The 18,581-nt window shown below is 43.3% G+C and overlaps 2 pseudogenes; one reads left to right on the forward strand and one right to left on the reverse strand.

Moving 5' to 3' along the window:
* Window positions 1-472: 472 nt before the first annotated feature.
* LOC142440236 (cyclin-Q-like) lies at window positions 473-6,948 on the reverse strand (annotated as a pseudogene).
* A 9,126-nt stretch (window positions 6,949-16,074) lies between these two features.
* LOC142440237 (large ribosomal subunit protein uL13-like) lies at window positions 16,075-16,664 on the forward strand (annotated as a pseudogene).
* The last annotated feature ends 1,917 nt before the right edge of the window (window positions 16,665-18,581 follow it).

The following is an 18,581-nucleotide window of genomic DNA, read 5'->3' on the forward strand; positions in this document are numbered from 1 at the left end:
TGGGCAGTCCAGTGGAAATTTCCTCCTCCTCCTCCTCCTCCTCCTCCTCCTCCTCCTCCTCCTCCTCCTCCTCCTCCTCCTCCTCCTCCTCTTCTTCTTCTTCTTCTTCTTCTTCTTCTTCTTCTTCTTCTTCTTCTTCCTGTGGTGGGGCGGGGGTAGTGCCTGCATCACTTTTCATTATACAAAATAGAATTTCCTCTTTGTAGAACAGAAGTGCCAGAGGGGCCTTTTCAAATAACTATTTCGATGTTCCTCCCTCTCTGAAGGCTTGCCTCAAGCCTTGCCAAGCCAGAGCCACACAAACATCCAGCACATGCCTGGGAGGGGCTGCCCAGCCTACGGGTCAAAATGCCACTTCCAGACTTACAATGCCACTGCTCCTAGCCAGTCCTCTGGGGATGAGCCTGCATGGCCTGGGGCAGAATTGTCCCAGCCCACCTGGCAAGTCCAGTCCACAGCCAACACTTCTGGCTCACTGTAGAAGCATTCTGAGATCAGACAAAAGGCTGTCAATGGTTGGCTTGGTTAGTTTATGACTAAACACCTGCCACCACAGCTTCTCAGCTTTGCCATCAGCTGGCCCCTCCATACCGCAGACCTGCAGGACCAGGTAGAGCACAGCCACCACTACGTGCTGCCCCCAGGAGCAGAGGCATAGCACCCTGGAGTAGCTGTCCTGCGACAGAGCCCAGGCGGCCATGGAGATGGGGGTCCGTGAGATGAGGGTCCGCTGCCAGCTGTAACCGTTCATCTAATTCTTGAGCAAGGTCAAGTAGTGGAGCAGGTATTTGTATTGGATGCTGGAAGGAGACCTGGAAGCGCAGGACCCAAGTATGAGCTGCTCACACTAGACATTGCATCTGGCTCCAGGGACACGCTTCCCAAGTTTAAGTACCTATTGGACACATTGATGATGTCCCGAATGCGCAGGTGCTGCTGCTCCACTCTACCAGCCAAGTAAATGGCAGACTTGGCGATGAGGCAGGGGTCGTAGGTGTTCAGGTACGATTCACAGAAAAACTTGTGGTAAATGGTACAAGCCGTGGCAATGGGAATGGACTGCAAGCACAGCCTGGCCCCTGCCTCCCTGATGAACCTTGCCACTTGTAAATGGACCCTCACCTGAGGCGTTGGTCACCCCTCTGAGAAGTCCCTGCAGCATCCTTGCTGTCCAACACGGGTTTACGCAATGCAATGTGTCGTTTGATCTCTTGACTTCCATGAGCATTGATTGTGTATCCAAGCAAGATAAAAACCCAGTTGTGAGGATTGTTTTTTTCTTTGCACTGAGTTGTCATCCACACTGAAGGCTGCAGTCCTTGATCTTCATCAGCAAGTGCTTCATGTCCGCTTCATTGTCAGCAAGCGAGGATTAGGGCAATGGAACCCTGCCTCATAAGTGTGCAGACCTTTATCTAATCAAGGCTTAAATGAATTTTTAGCAAAAACTTTGGATTTAACCTTTAGGAACAAAGTGGCATCTTGGCTGCAACTTAATCTCAAAAGCAAAAACAGCCTGTAACAAATGTGCAAAGTAAAATAGTCTGTAACAAATGTGCAAAGTAAATATAGTAAGCTATTAACACCTTTGGAATCTAAATAAAGTGTATATAGGAATTCTCTGTACTGTTTTTCCCCTCCCATCCCCTCTCTATACTATTCCAACAATTTTTTTTAATTTTATTCCAACAATTTTATAAGTCTGAAATCATCCTAAAATATGTAGCTGAAAGAAAATAAACAGAGTAAATTATTTAAATCTTATATACAAAACTTCATATCCCATAATACGTAACTCCAAATGTTTATCTTTATGTAACCTGTCTCATTGTCCGATGAAGTGATTTCCTAAGTGTTCTCACTTTGATCTTATTAAGTAACTGTTAATAAAATGCCACTTTCATTTGTCTCATATAATAGGGAAAGAGAAAAGGGTTCTACTGGTTAACAACGTAAACACTAATTTAGTTCAACTTTTAATTTCCAAGGCTGAGAAACAGAATCACAAGGAGGAAAAGTGACTAGGGACTTGCCTCAAAGTCACAGCGATAAGAGAGTAAGAAAAGGTCTTTGCATGAAAAAGAAAAGTCATTGCGTGAATAACGGGAACAAGGAAGCCAAAAATGTTCTAAAATTGTGTGGTAATGATTGTACAACTCTTCTTGATATGATTGAATTGTTGAATTGTGTGACTTGTGCATGAAGTACCAATAAAAGTGTTAAAACAAATTTTTTAAGAGTTACAGTCTCGCAAACCCTCAAGGGCAGTTTGACCCTGTCCTATACGGTTGCCATGAGCCAGAATTGACTTGATGGCAGTGAGTTTGAGAACAGTATCATTTTGAAAAGACGTTGTATAGATAGGGAATGGTGTGATACGGACTCTGTTCTCCTGAAGAGCCATCTTTCATTGAGGAAGCACATGATCCTCCTTTCCCTGTGCCCTCTGCACGTGTGCTGTCGCTGGGGCATCCGAAGGTCTTCACACGACCGACCACTTATGCAGCTGCTCCTCCCTGAGGATGGCCTAGGAGCGGAACTCTGGATGCACTCAGAATGCGCTGCTAGATGCCATCGAAGTTTCTCCAGAGGCCACTGCCGGATCAAAATTGCCTGCAGGGCACACTCCTACCAAATCATGTATCTTTAAGCTAAATGTGTAGGGTCTTCGTGGAAGGAGCTGATAAAGTATATGCAATCAAACCAAGAAAATCCCATTTCTATGTTTCTGGCCCAAACCAGACACTTAAAATCAAAAAGAAAAGTTGGGAATGTCAAACACACAGCATTGATTCACCAGAAAATGTGACCAGGAAATCACAGAAAGCAAACAAACCAGTTGCCGCCAATTCAATCCCAACTCATAGGGACCTCACGCATTTCAGATCGGACTGTGTTCAGTCCTTTTCAATAGCTGTGATCTTCCAGACACAGATGGTCCGGCCTCTCTGCTAAGCTGGCTTCAGGTGGACTCATCACAAATTTTAGTTAGTGGCTAAGTGCTTAATTAACATTTGTGCTAACCAGGGACTCCAGACAATCTAAAAACACTTGAAACAACAAAACAAACCAACAACAAAAACAAGCACTTGAAAATGTTTGCACTATCATAAGAAAACAAACCAACTAATGGTTACCAAGTCAATTCCAACGATAGGCCAGCGAAGAACTGCCCACTCTGGGTTTCTGAGATGGTAATTCTTTGCGGGAGTAGAAAGCGTCCTCTTTCTCCCATCACATTACAGAATACAAAATAAAAGTCCATAAATACACTTGTTAAATTAGGTAAAACAAGTAAAGCTGATAAAATGCAGTGCTAATACAATTGTTGGAAAATGAGAATATTTATGCATTTTTAGTACACTATAAACAAATGAAATCTTCCCAGGGAAAAATCTGGCAATAGCTGCCAGGAATCATAAAAATGATCACACTCTCAAACTAAGGAATGGCACTTTAGGGGAATACATCTTGAGGAGATCATTCAAAAGGGAAAACCTATCTGAACAAAAATGTTCAGAACCAAACAGTATATTATAGCTGAAAACTGGGGACAATCCAAATGCTCACCCATGGGAAAATGGCTCACTTGAAACACCCGATGATAGGGCAATACGCAATATGTGTCACCATGGATCCTATTAGTGAGAGGACTTGTACAAATATGCCAGCACTCTATCAAATAAGACGAATGAAGACAATAGAATCCCAAGAAACCTACATACAATCCTGATAGCTAATAAACAATTTTATGTAGTATCCGTCAACATTAGAGTTTGCTATTCGCCAATGACTCCTCCTGTATTTCTCTTATAAGGACTCTTGTTACATAAAACTCACTTCAATAATACAGACAATCTCATTTCAATATCCTTAACCTCACCTACCAAGCCACTTGACATATAAAGTAACATTCACAGGTTGCAGTCCCCACAATGCATCCATATTCTCCCTTTTCCTGCCTGTGTCCCCCATTTCCATTTGTCAAATTTCCCTTTCCCTTCCTGCTTTCTCACCTGTTGTTTTAGGCAAATGTTGCCCTTTTGGTCTCCTATAGTTGATTATTCCATGGAGCAAATTCTTCCTGATCTTAGTGCCGATTTGGCAGGTCTGGCTGTTGTTTCAGGAGTTCTGGTGGCACGGTGAGGTCCGTGTCAGACTGCTAACCACAGTCTTCTGTTTAAACCCACCCGTGGCTCCTTGGGAAAAAGAGGAGACCACTGCTCCCAGAAAGATGTGCAGGCTATAAAATCCTACACAGGTTCCCTATGCATCATAATAAAGGCAGGGTGCTTGGTTTGGGTTGGTCATCAATTGGCTGGTACTCTCTACTTTCACCAAAGATACATTTAGCATCAGCAGTGATGTGTCCCCTGTTCTACACCCTCTTCCAAATAAGGCTTGGATTTCTGGCAGCTCCCTTTCAATGTACTGTTGCAAACATTAATGACTTGTTTTTCTTTGTATGATGTCCTTGATGTCATCCCACAATTTGTCTGGTTTTTGGTCACTAATGTTCTATGCATCAAATCTATTGCAGATGGTCTCTAAAATTGAGTGATATACTCAAGGTATTACTTTGGCTCTCATGGATTTGTTTTAATTTTCTTCAGGAGCATTGTGATTACTCATTGGTAACTGCAAAGGCAGTGAGATAGCTAAATTTATTGTGCCAACCTGGCTGATAAACACATGTGGGGTTAATTGAAGGACAGAGAGATAGATGGCTCCGTGAGCCTCGCCTTTCTAATTCTTGGGTCTCTTGCTTTCTGATGGTTGGACCAGGGTGCAGCTGCCTTGGCCAGTTCCCTGCTTCAGCTGGCAAGGCTAGCTTCCTGAAAGACATCCCTGAGGAGAAGCCACATGGACCTACCCTGATGCAGCCCTGGGTGTTGCAGCAGCCGTGTGGCGACCCCTGTCAATGCTGAGATGCTTACACGCTCACTGATTTGGCTTTCCTCCTGCAATCAGCATCATTGTGTGTGTTTTGTGAGATTGAGGAGGACTTCGTAGATCAGTGTTGGACATATGGGCTAATGTTAGACTTATGGGCTTAAGCATCACTGGGTTGGATGCTTTCTTAATGTGCACTTACCCTTTATATAAAACTCTCTCTTATACATATGAGTTTCTGTGAATTTGTTTCCCTAGTTTACCCAGACTAACAAAGGCAGCAATTAAAAACCACCAGCTGCTCCTCAGGAAAAAGATGGACTTTCTACTCTCATAAGTAGTTATAGTTTTGGAAACTCACAAGGGCAATTCTACCCTGACCTATAGGGTCACTATGAGTCAGCTTCAACTTGATGGCAGTAAGTTTGGTTTTTCTTTTTTATTATTATTATTACTTTTATTAGGGGCTCTTACATCTCCCATCACAATGCATACATTGTGAATTATAATGTGCATTGTACATTCATCTATTGTGTCAAGCACATTTGCACATATGCTGCCATCAGCATTTTCCTTCTACTTGAGCCTTTGATATCAGTTCCTCATTTTCCCCCCTCCTCTCTCCCTTATGAACTCTTGATAAGTTATAGATTATTATTTTCATATATTACATCATCCTCTGTCACCCTTCACCCACTTTTCTGTTGTTCATCCCCTGGGAGGGAGTTATATGTCGATCCTGGTGATCAACTCCCCCTTTCTCCCTCCACCTTCCCCTTGTCCTCCTGGTATCTCTACTCTCATTGTTGGCCCTGAGAGGTTTATCTATCCTGGATTCCCTGTGTTTGGGGCTCTTATCTGTAGCAGTGTGCATGTTCTGGTCTAATCTGATTTGTAAAGTAGAATTGAGGTCATGATAAGTGGGGTTTTCAATTTGAACTTACATATGAGCAATTGATAGTCTATTCCACAGTTGGCCCTTGGCTTTATTCTGGCTGGTGATGTGCAACTTCTCCATCATCTTTTTCTACAAATGTAGTAGTTTTGGTTCCTGGGAATTCCATCAGGTGAGGTTTATGTGTATAGTTTTCATTTATTCTGTTAGAGAATTTGCAATAAATAAGTTGTTGGTCTTGCAAAACTCTATCATGTGCTCTGACACCAACTCCATAGTTCCAACTACCGAGCATTTTTCTTTGGTTCCAATTTTTGTATTCCAAAATTGATCAATTTCAAGCTGCAGACCTTGGTAAAAATCTTCAATTTCTTTATCTTTTGCAGTACTGGATGGTATGTAAATTTGAAGTATATTCTTATTACTTGTCCTTCCTCATCGGCATATGGCTATTTTACTATCACCGACAATGTTGTACTTGAGGGTAGATTTTGAAGTGCTTCTTTTTATAGTAAGTGTGAGTGTTTCTCTTCGTCGTTCCCAGCGTGGGAGACCTAATGACTGATTCAGCTCACTGATGCCGAGTACAGCCATCTTCAGGTGTCCTATTTCTTGTCTGATGACTTCCAACTTTCCTAGATTCATACATTCCATATTCTAATGATTAATGGGTTCTTCTAATTTTGGGGCCATGCCACGTCAGTAAATGAAGCCTCTCCACATGTTCTAAGACTGATTTTATTTTGAAGAAGGAATCCTGGTAACGCAATGGTTAAAGAACTCAGCTACGACCAGAAAGTCAGCAGTTCAAACCCACTTCCTCAAGAAAGAGATGTAGCAGCATATGCTCCCGCAAGATGTGCAGCTCTGGACAGGCCGCGGGGCAGTTCTACTCTGAGAGGGTCTTTACAAGTCAGCAGGGACTCACCAGCAGTGGGTGCGTCCACTTTGAGGCAGTAGCTTTTCCCCAATTGTATTTTGAATCTCTTCCAACTTGAGGGTTTCAACTGCCAGCAATATATCATACAAAAGTCCACTGCAATTTGTAAAGGTTTCACAGGGCAATTTCTTAGAAGCAGACAGACATACTCTTCTGCCCAGTTTGTCTTAATATGGAAGCTCTGCTGAAACTTGTCAATTGTGGGTGAACTTACCGGCATGTAGGTACCAGTGGTATAGCTGCCAGCAGGTACAACAAACCAAGTACAACAAACTAATGGAAGAGTGGTGGGAAGAACACTAGAAAGAGTGTGACGGAGGTAAATAAGTGAAAACTGACCATTTGAAGCAGGAATAATAATAACATCCTGTGGGAACTAAAATATGTTGAAATAAACTATATGAGAACAATAGCACGGAAGTTAGGACTTCGTTAAAATATTTTTAAGGTTCTAACATTGTTCGGGAAGTAGGAAAATTACTAAATTAGGTTAGACTGCAATAAGTCAAGGATGCATTTTATAATATCCAAGATAATCATCTAGACACTAATAACCTAATTGTTACATAATTAAATTAATAATTGATAAAATTAGAATGATTTAAAAAACTGTTTAACTCAAAAGAATGTAAGAAAAGAGGAATAAAGAGACAAAGAACAGATGGAACAACAGAACAATAAAAATAAACACATTCTATAGGGGATTAAATTAAATGACTCTTACTGCCTTAGAGTGAGATGACAATTCATAGCAACCCTAAAGGACAGGATAGAATTGCCTCTGTGAGTTTCTAAGACTCTAACTCTTTATGGGAGTAGAAAGCCCAGTCTTTCTCCTGAGGATCAGCTGGTGGTTTTGAATCTCTGGTCTTGCGTTTAGCAGCCCAATGAGTAACCACTACACCACCAGAGCTTTTTAAATTAAATGAAAATTGGCTAAATACTGAATATAAAAAGATTGTCAATGGGATTTTAAAAACGCATTTCCATGCTTTTTACCAGAGATAACATTTTAAATACAAAGTTATTGAGGTTAAGAAATCACATACTGCTAATACAAACAGAAGAAAGCTAGGGTAAATCAATTTCCAAAAGATAAACTTTAAGACATTATGTACTAATAGAAATAAATGGGCATTTCACACTGATAAAAGTGTTGACTTAGTTGGAAAATAAGATATTTTGATTATACATTTAGTAATTAAAGACCTCAAGCAAGAAGTAGCAGAACCTAAAAAAATGAATAGACAAATTCACAATCTTAGTTACAGATTTTTAAAAATCATTTTATTGGGGGCTCTTATACCTCTTATCACAATTCATGCATACATCATTGTGGCAAGCATATTTGTACATATGTTGTCATCATCATTTTCAAAACATTTTCTTTCTACTTGAGCTTACTTTGCCCCCTCCCGCACCCTCCCTCCCTCATGAACCCTTGATAATATGTAAAAAAAAATTTTCATGTCTTCTACTGACCACTGTCTCCCTTCACCCACTGTTGTCCATCCTCCTGGGAGGGGGTTATATGTAGATGATTGTGATCAATTCCCCCTTTCTCCCCCCACCTTCCCTCACCCTCTTGGTTTCACTACCCTCGTTACTGGTCCTGAGGGGGTTATGTGTCCTGGATTCCCTGTGTGTCCAGCTCGTATGTGCACTCATGTACGTGCTCTGGTCCAGCTGGGCTTGTAAGGTCATGGAAGGGGCAGGGGCAGCATTAAGGAATTAGAGGTGAGTTTTATGTTTCGTCGGTAAAATACTGCACCCTGGCTGGCTTGTCTCTTCTTTGTGGCCCTTCTGTAAGGGGATGCCCAATTGTCTACAGATGGGCTTTGCGTCTCCATTCACATTGATATGATTTTTTTTTGTTCTGGGTCTTTGGTGCCCGATACATGATCTCATCGACACCTCATGATCACAGTTGGTGTGCTTCTTCCATGTGGGCTTTGTTGCTTCTCAGCTAGATAGCCACTTGTTTATCTTTAAGCCTTTAAGACCCAAGATGCCATATGTTTTGAAAGCCAGACACCATCTGCTTTCTTCACCACATTTTCTTATGCACCCATTTTGTCTTCAGCAATCCTGTAAGGAAGGTGAGCATCACAGCTTGCTGGGTAACCAGGACAACGTGTTCTTGGGTTGAGGGAGTACTTGAGTAGAGGCCCAATGTCCATCTGCTACCTTAATCTTAGTTGCAGATTTTAACACCTCCTTCCTCAGCGACTGATCCAAACCAAAAACAAACCCGTTGTCACCAAATTAGTTCTGACACATAGTGACCAAGTATATTAGAGAGTAGAGATGCTCTGTGGGGTTTTCTTGTGTGTAATGTTTCATAAAAGTAGATTGCCAGGTCTGTCTTCTGCAGCATCTCTGGGTAGATTTGAATCACTGTACTAACCCCTTGGCTCATGGCTGTGTACACCACCCAGGGAGAACAGCATCTAGGTTTTGGAGGAGACATTTACACTTTTGTTGCTGGGTAAATGGGGAGGAGCAACTTCACATTGGGAAGAGACACTCAATAATTAAATAGATGCTGATGTGGAGAATAAACATCTGACTTACTTTCTATCCAACCCTCCATGACCCACACCATATGCTGTGTACTACAGTCCCTTAGACTGTCCTTTTGGGCAACACAACATCCCTGATAAACCACCCCAGAAGAACTCAACATGGAAACCCCACTGAACAAAAGAGGCTTTACCTCAAAATGACCTGCAGCCCCTGGACTCAAGAGCAGAGCTCCCTGGTGTGAGAAGCAGCAGATGGCTGTGGAACTGGAGGTTACTGAACCTTGGGTTAGCATTCCTTGCTTTGTGGGTGTCCAAGAAAAGGTGGCTCCAAACCACCATATATTTACTATTTTAATGTTCTCCTTGCTTTACCATGACATCTGATAGGCAAAGTTCTGCCTTTGAGAATGAATGTTAGTGGAAGTTTTCCCCTATCACAAACCCATGGTCAGTGTAAACAGAGGCTCAATCATTTAAGAGTGTGCAAATCAATAATTCATGGTTTGTGGTTTGGAGCTGGTCTCTACTTACATAACCTCCTTTTCTCAACAGTATGTTAATTTTTATGCCATTGGATAAATTAATAACTCCATCTCAATAGAACTACCGTATACCCCAGGAGGATGATTGATCATGTTCATTGTCATGGGATGATAATGAGGCCTCTAGAGTAAGCAAACATCCTCTTGGGACATAAGCTTCAATTGTAAATACCCAGTTGGTATGGAGTAGGCTATGGACAACAGTCAGAGCCCCAAGTTCATTAGCAGATCCTTACATAGATTAATCCTCTCATGGATTCCTTGACTGTGATAATCTTGATTAATTGATAATTAATCTAATGATTAATCTTTCCATCAAACAGATTATTATAAATTTGATTATGGCAGATTGAATTAGGTTATAATGTGGTACCTGGTCATTAGATCTCCCTCTTGACCCATTTTTAGTTTGTTCTAGTGTTCAATATTTCCTGCTTTTCTCTCAATAGAAGTGTTCTTTTTGGGGGGTGGGGAGGGTTATTTTTCAGTATATGAAAAACAGGATAGGATGGGGGGCTGTATAGAGACAATAATTGATGTATGATTTATTGGGGAGGGTGGGAAGTTGAAGGGAAATGAAGAGCAAATAATGAAGAGAGGAGCTGGGAGGATGCTCTCGAACCGCTGTGGTTGTGTATATACCACTCCTTTTTAAAATGACTGACCTATGGAAGTGTAGGATATGTGATATATCTCTCAATAAAATGACTGGGGGATTAAGATGAAACAGGAAAAGAAATAAAGGATAGAATAAAAAGGTCTAGCATACATCTATCTTATCCCATTTTACACCCATGAGATTAGCAGAAGATAAGAAGCCTGAGAATATCAAGTGTTGAAGAGAAAAAAAATCAATGAGAATTCTTATATTTGATGATGAGACTAAAAGTGGATACAACCACTTTGGAAAACAATATGCGGGAGGGGTGCGTTAAAATTGATATGGTAACGATTGTGCAATTCTTTATATGATTGGAAGACTGAACTGTTGAATTATATGATATGCAAAATACATGCCAATAAAACGGTTGTGAAAAAAAGAAAATATAGTATGCACTTACAAAGCATAACATTCGCATACCTATCAACATAACAACTCAATTCCTAGGTACGTACCCTAGAGAAAATCCTGCACATGTGCATCAAGAGATAAGAATAAGAATATTAACAGTAGTCCAGCTCATAATAACAAAAATTATAAACGTCTGAAATGCCCATCAATGTTGGAATATATTCATACCATAGAATATTATTACACAGTGAAAATGAACGGACTGCAGTGACTCGCAACAACATGGACATTAGAAACTTAATGGTGCGTGGAAAAGGGAAGTCATATAAAATTACAAACAGTATGATACGATGGCTATAAAGCTGAGGCGCAAACAAAATTAAACAATATACCATTTACAAAATTTTTAAATTCCTTTTATTGTAGAGGTATGCTGCTGGAGAGACCACATCTATTACAGAGTAGAATGGGCTATAATCTTAACAGAAGTAAATTGACATGCCTGTTTCTTCCAGGGTGCCGTGGATTCAAACGCCAGCTTTTCAGATACCAGCTACATACCACCCTAGGCAGGGCCTTTCCCATGTTATCTTCAAAGCAAGGATGTTACATACATCGATTGTATAAAGCACATCTGTATATTCTTTGCCCTCATCATTTTCAAAGCATTTGCTCTCCACTCAAGCCCTTTACATCAAGTCCTCTTTTTTCCCCTCTCTCCCTGCTCTCCCCTCTGCTCTCCCCTTCCTCATGAGTCCTTGATAATTTATAAATTATTATTTTGTCATATCTTGCCCTGTCTGGCATCTCCCTTCATCCCCTTCTCTGTTGTCCATCCCCCAAGGAGGAGGTCACATGTAGATCCTTGTAATCGGTTCCCTCTTTCCAACCCACTCTCTCTCTACCCTCCCAGTATCACCACTCACACCACTGGTCCTGAAGGTATCATCCGCCCTGGATTCCCTGTGCCTCCAGCTCCTATCTGCACCAGTGTACATCCTCTGTTCTATCTAGACTTCCAAGGTAGAATTCAGATCATGGTAGTTGGAGGGGAGGAAGCATTTAGGAACTGGAGGAAAGCTGTATTCTTCATCGGTGCTACATAGCACCCTAACTGACTCATATCCTCCCCTAGACCCCTCTGTAAGGGGTTCTCCAGTGGCCGACATATGGGCTTTGGGTCTCCACTCTGCACTTCCCCCTTCATTCACTGTGGTAAGATTTTTTTTTGATGATGCCTTATACCTGATCCCTTTGGCACCTCGTGATCGCACAGGCTGGTGTGCTTCTTCCATGTAGGCTTTGTTGCTTCTGAGCTAGATGGCCGCTTGTTTACCTTCAAGCCTTTAAGACCCCAGGCACTATCTCTTTGGATAGGCGGGCACCATCAGCTTCCTTCACCACATTTGCTTATGCACCAGTTTGTCCTCAGCGATCGTATCATGGAGGTGTGCAGCCAATGATATGATTTTTGTTCTTTGCTGCCTGATAACTGATCTCTTCGGAACCACGTGATCACACAGGCTGGGGTGTTCTTCCATGTGGGTTTTGTTGCTTCTGAGCTATATGGCCGCTTGTTTATCTTCAGGCCTTTAAGATCCCAGATGCTATCTCTTTTGATAGCCGGGCACCATCAGCTTTCTTTACCACATTTGCTTGTTTGCCCGCTTTGGCTTCAGCAGTTGTGTCAAGAGGGTGAGCATCATAGAATGCCAATTTAATAGAAGAAAGTATTCATGCATTGAGGGAGTGCTTGAGTAGAGGCCCAAGGTCCTTCTGCCACCTTAATACTAAACCTATAAATATATATAGGCACATAGATCTATTTTCCCAACCTCATATATATATTTGCATATGTACATGTCTTTGTTTAGACCTCTATAAATGCCCTTTGCCTCCTAGCTCTTTCCTCTATTTCCCTTGACTCTCCTCCTGTCCCACTATCATGCTCCCTCCCCACCTGGGTTACAGCTATACCTCTTAGTTACCTTACCCTTGATCATTCCCTTCCAGGCCTGCCACTCCCACCTCACCACCAATTTGGATCCCTTGTTGTTTCCTTTTCCCTGGGTTTGTTAACAACACTTCCTTACCCCCCATATCTCCCTATCCCAAGTCTCCCCGGAACTGTTGGTCCCATTGTTTTTCTTCCAGATAGTTCATCCAGCCTATCTTATTTAAACAGACCTGTGGAGATAATAACATGCACAAAAAGAGGACAGAGGAAAACAAAGCAACAGTATACAACAAGACAACAACAACAAACCACTGACAAAGAACAAAACAAAACACATAAAGAAAGAAAAGCTTGTAGTTAGTTCAAGGATTGTTTGTTGGCCCTCAGGAGTGTTTTCCAGTCCAGTCTGTTGGGCACCACACCCTGGCCCCAAAGTCCACTTTCAGCATTCCCTGGGGACCTTGCCACTCCATTCCCTTGCTGTTCCACTGCACTCCCCCAGTGCTTTGCCTCGGTGTGGTGGGATCAGGTTAGGCGCAATTCCCACACTGTGTCTCCGGCGCTGTCCCCTGCAGGGCCATGGGTCAATGAGGGGGCGTCATGTCTCATAGTGGACTGGCTGCTCTAATCAGGAACATCATCCTCACGGCCTGGTGGGCCAGGCTGTGCTCCACTCTTTCCTCCTCCCCCTTCATCTGCTCCTGTGTGCTCTGATCAGATATGTCCCTCTCCAGGAGCTGCAGATGCAATGCCATCATTTGAAACAAATTCTTCTGGGGGGATCATTCTATGTCTCCATGAACTTTTGAAGCCTCCCCACATCCCCATATGTCAAATGGACAAAGTGACTAGAGGCCGTGGGGACAGGACATCCAAAGGTAAAGAAGGGTAAAAAGGTGCCTGAGTGAAGAAACAAGCCACAGTGCTAAAGTTCAGTACGGCTAGAGCACAGGTACTTGGGAGCGTGTGTATCTAAGGAGGTGGTGGACAGGGAGTCATGCTCTAACAGAACTCTTACATCACAGTAGGGCACGTTACCTTTGTTCTGTACGCAATGGGAATGTGTAAAAGTAGTGTATATAAGTGCATAAGACATACAGTGCGGTCTACGTCAGGAACCGCTGCCATTAAGTGGAAGGAACTCTGGGGCTACAAATGGCTGAAAGGCTGACAGTTTGAACCCCACCAGCGGCTCTGCAGGACAAACACCTTGCCACCCAAGCAAACCCTGGGGAGTTGCACGTTGTCACACAGATTACTATTAGTCAGAATTTCCCTGAGAGCACCTAACAGCAAGAGGGATGTGTCTAGGAGTCCATGAAGATTATTTTGGTTAATCTTCATAACAACCCTATTTTGTGGCTATTTCCTCATGTTCAGATAAAGAGATAATCTTACAGAAGTTGAGCAATTTACTTCAGGTCACATTGGTCACGGTTGGAGAATGGAGCTGTTAGCTTTTTTCTCAGATTGCCGGGCTAGTCCCCACCAGTTTTCCTCATTTAGCTTCAGGGTGCAAGTCACCAGGGCCACCTATTGCAACTGGACTCTCATCCCATGTGGCTCTTCCCACAAGGATAATCTAGCAGAGCCCGAAGTCCTTGGAGGCCCATCATCACGATGGTAAAAAGTAGTAACTTTGTTTGCTCTAATGTGCTAACTAGACATGTTCCTTTTTTTCTTTTTAAAATCATTTTATTGGGGTCTCCAACAACTCATCACAATCCATCCATCCATCGTGTCAAGCACATTTGTACATTTGTTTTTTTAATTTTTTTATATCATTTTATTAGGAGCTCATACAACTCTTATCACAATCCATACTTACATCAATTGTGTAAAGCACATTTGTACATTCATTGCCCTCATAAGATTTGTACGTTTGTTGCCAGCATCATTCTCAAAACATTTTCTTACTACTTGAGCCCTTGGTATCAGTTCCTCATTTTCCCCTCACTTCCCTGCCCCTCCTCCCTCCTGAACCCTTGATGAATTATTATTTTGTCAAGTCGTACACTGTCTGATGGGACGTGTTCATTTTCTAAGTGAGCTGTGACGTAGGAAAAGTTGGTGAGCACTATGTGAATCGACTGCACTTGTCTGTCAATTTGGCGTGTTGTGTAGGGCTGGATGCTGGAAGCTACGTCACTGGCATTAAAACCATCAGGATCATCCAAGTGAACCAGCTGAAACGGAGCTTCTAAACTAAGACAGCGCTATGAAGAAGGACTCCGGGTGGCCACTGCAGAGCAATTAGCCGCTGAGACCGCAGTGATAGCAGCGCGACATTGTCTGGTACCGCAACGTCACGGATAGCGGCAGAACATTGTCAAAGTTAGTGCCAGAAGAGGAAACCCTCAAATCAAACTCCTGCCGTTAGGATGACTTCAACTTATAATGACATCCTAGGACAGGGTATAAAGCCTCCGTGGCTTTCCGAGACTCTCTAGGAGTGGAAAGCCTCATCTTTTTCCTGTGGAGCAGCTGGTGGTTTCAAACTGCTGAACTTGTGGTTAGCAGCCCAATCATACCAGAAAGATGTTTACTTGTGTTTTATTGATTATGCCAAGGCATTTGATTGTATAGACTGTAACAGATTATGGATAACCTTGAGAAGAATGGGAATTCCAAAACACTCCATTGTTTGCCTGAGCAACTTGTACCTGGATCCAGAGGTAGTTGAGCAAACAGGACAAAGGAATCCTACATGGTTTAAAATCAGGTTAGGTGCTGGTCAGGGTTATATCCTCTCACTAATTCAATCCGTATTCTGGACAAATAATCACAGAAGCTGGGTTATCTGGAGAAGAAGGTGGCCTCAGGATTGGAGGAAGGCTTATTAACAACCTAAGATATGCAGATGACACCGCCTTGCTTGCTGACTGTGACGAGGACTTGAAGCACTTTGTTACTGAAGATCAAGGATTGCAGTCTTTATGATGGATTACAGGTCAGTGTTGAGGAGACCAAATCCTCACTACTGGACCAGAAGGAAACATCGTGAAAAGCAGAGAAAAGATTGAAGATGTCAAGGATTTCGTCTTGCTTGGTGCTTATGGAGGCAGCAGTCAGGGATCAAATGGCACATTGCACTGGGCAAATGCGCTGCACAAGACCTCTTTACAGTGCTGAAAAGCAAGGTGGTTACTTCGAGGACTAAGATGAGCCTGGCCCAACCCATAGTATTTTTAACCATCTCCTGTGTATGTGAAAGTTGAACATGAATAAACAAGACAGAAGAAGAATCGTTGCATTTGAATGGCAAAGAATATTGAAAAACCATGGGCTCTTTCCCAGGCAGCTGCCAAAGATGGCGGAGGGGCAGGTCCTGGTGCTTGATGGCCGTGGCCATCTCCTGGGCTGTCTGGCGACCACTGTGGCCAAGCAAGTGCTGCTGGGCTGCAAGGTGGTGGCTCGCTGTGAGGGCATCACCATTTCTGGAAACTTCTACAGGAGCAAGTTGAAGTGCCTAGCCTTCCTCCGGAAGTGCATGAACGCCAACCCCTCCCGTGGCCCCTACCACTGCCGGGCCCCGAGCTGCATCTTCTGGCGAACCGTGCGAGGCATGCTGCCCACAAGAGCTGCCCTGGACCATGGGATCCCATCCCCTATGATAAGAAAAAGCAGACGGTGGTCTCTGCTGCCCTCAAGGTGGTGCGACTGAAGCCCACACGCAAGTTGGCCTACCTGGGCCGACTAGCCCATGAGGTGGGCTGGAGGAAGTTCCAGGCAGTGACAGCAGCCCTGGAGGAGAAGAGGAAGGGGAAGGCCAAGATCCATGACAGGAAGCAGCAGCAGCTCCTGAGGCTGCGGAAACAGGCCGAGAAGAACTTGGAGACAAAGATCAACAAGGACCCAGAGGTCCTAAAGACTCATGGACTCCGGGTCGGAGCCCAATAAACACTGAAAACAAAAACAGAAACCATGGGCTGCCAAAAGAACAAACAAATCTGTCTTGGATGAAATATAACCAGAATGCTTCGTGGAGGCCAGGGTGGGGGGTCTTTGTCTCATGTACTTTGTACTGAAGAAGGACGTCATGCTTGGAAAAGTAGCACATCAGCAAAAATGCGGACGGCCCTCAGTGTGGACTGGTACAGGGGCTGCCACATGGCTCAAACACAAGTGCGAGGAGGGCACAGGACCGGGCAGTGGTTCATTCTGTTGTTCATATGAGAACCAACTCGACCGCATCTAACACCACCAGCAACTTGAACCTAACTCGATATCCTTTCCCTCCTTCTCAAAATCCTCGGGAAATTCCAAGCTGCCGTCAGCAAACGCCCCTACACCTGTGACCAAACCTTAGAAAGTCTCTGAATGAAAAGCTCCGATCTTTTGAAGACACCGCTTCCCTATATCTCTGACCACACCCGCCGGAAGATGATCCCACCCACGCGGTAGACGAGGATTGCAGCAGAGGTGTTCCTCTCAGAAGCATTCTTCCGCCTTGCTCCTCAGGTGCGCCCTGCCATTGCCGATCCAACACCTATTCCTATCCTGTGTTCTCATTTTGCCCTGGCTAGGTGGCATCGAGTGGATTCCAACTGACAGTGCCTCTTGGGCAACAAGAAGAACCACTGTCCAGTCCGGTGCCACGCCGCCCTCACAACTGTTAGGTTTGAGCTCAGTGGAGAAGCCACTGTGCCAACCCATCAAGGGGCTTCCGCTTTTTGCTGACCCTCTACTTGACCAAGTCTGATGACCTTTTCCAGAGACTGTTCTCTCCTGGTAACATATATGTCCAGCGCATGTAAGACAAATCTTCACAATCCTTGCCGCTAAGGAACCTTCAGGCTGTTGTCTGTTCTTTTAGCAGTCTGTGGGAATTTCGACATTCTTTGCCAGCACCACAATTGAAATGCATCAGTTCTTCTTTGGTCTTCCTTAGTCGCTGTCCAACGTTCACATACAAATGAGATGACTGAAAATACCATGGCTGGCTTGGGTCAGATGCGCCTTAGGCCTCAGAGTAACCTTATTTTTCAACACTGTAAAGAGGTCTTGTGCAGCAGATTTACCTAATACAATTTATCAATTGATCTCTTGACTGCTGCTTCTGTGAGCACTGATTGTGGATCCAAGCAAGACCAAACCCTTATCGTCAATCTTTTCTCGGTTTATCACGTTATTATCTATTGGTCCTATTGTCAGGATGTGGGGTTTTTTTTACATTGAGTTGTCATCCACACTGAAGGCTACAATCCTTCATCTTCATCAGCGAGTATTCCAAAATCACCTCATTTTCAGAAGTCATCTGCATATTGAAAGTTGATTCCAAGCCTTCCTCCGATCCTGATACTGCATTCTTCTTCACAGATGTTGCTACTAGATGCTATCAAGTCCATTCTGACTCACAGAAAACCTGTGCACAACAGCAGGAAACACTGGCCCATCCTACACCGCACCGTCACCATTATCGCTGTGTTTGAGCCCGTTGTGCAGTCCTGTGTCGGTCCATCTCATTAAAGGTCTTCTTCTTTTTGTTGCTCCTCCTCTTTACCAAGCATGATATCCTTCTCCAAGGCTGGTTTCTCCCAATAATATGTCCAAAATATGTTAGAAGAAGCCACGCCATTCTCGTTTCCGATGAGCATTCTGGCTGTACTTCTTCCAAGGCAGGTTTGTTCTTTCTTTCTTTTGTTTTGGAGGCTCATAGTATTTTCAATATTCTTTGCCAGCACCATAATTCAAATGCATTGATTCTTCTTCAGTCTTCTTTTTTCAATGTCCACTTGTCACATGCATATTTTGTTATTGAAAATGCCATGCCTTTCATCAGGTATACCTCAGTCCTCAAAATAAAATCCTTACTCA

Source organism: Tenrec ecaudatus, chromosome 2 (genome assembly GCF_050624435.1).
Source record: "Tenrec ecaudatus isolate mTenEca1 chromosome 2, mTenEca1.hap1, whole genome shotgun sequence".
Lineage (NCBI taxonomy): Eukaryota > Metazoa > Chordata > Mammalia > Afrosoricida > Tenrecidae > Tenrec > Tenrec ecaudatus.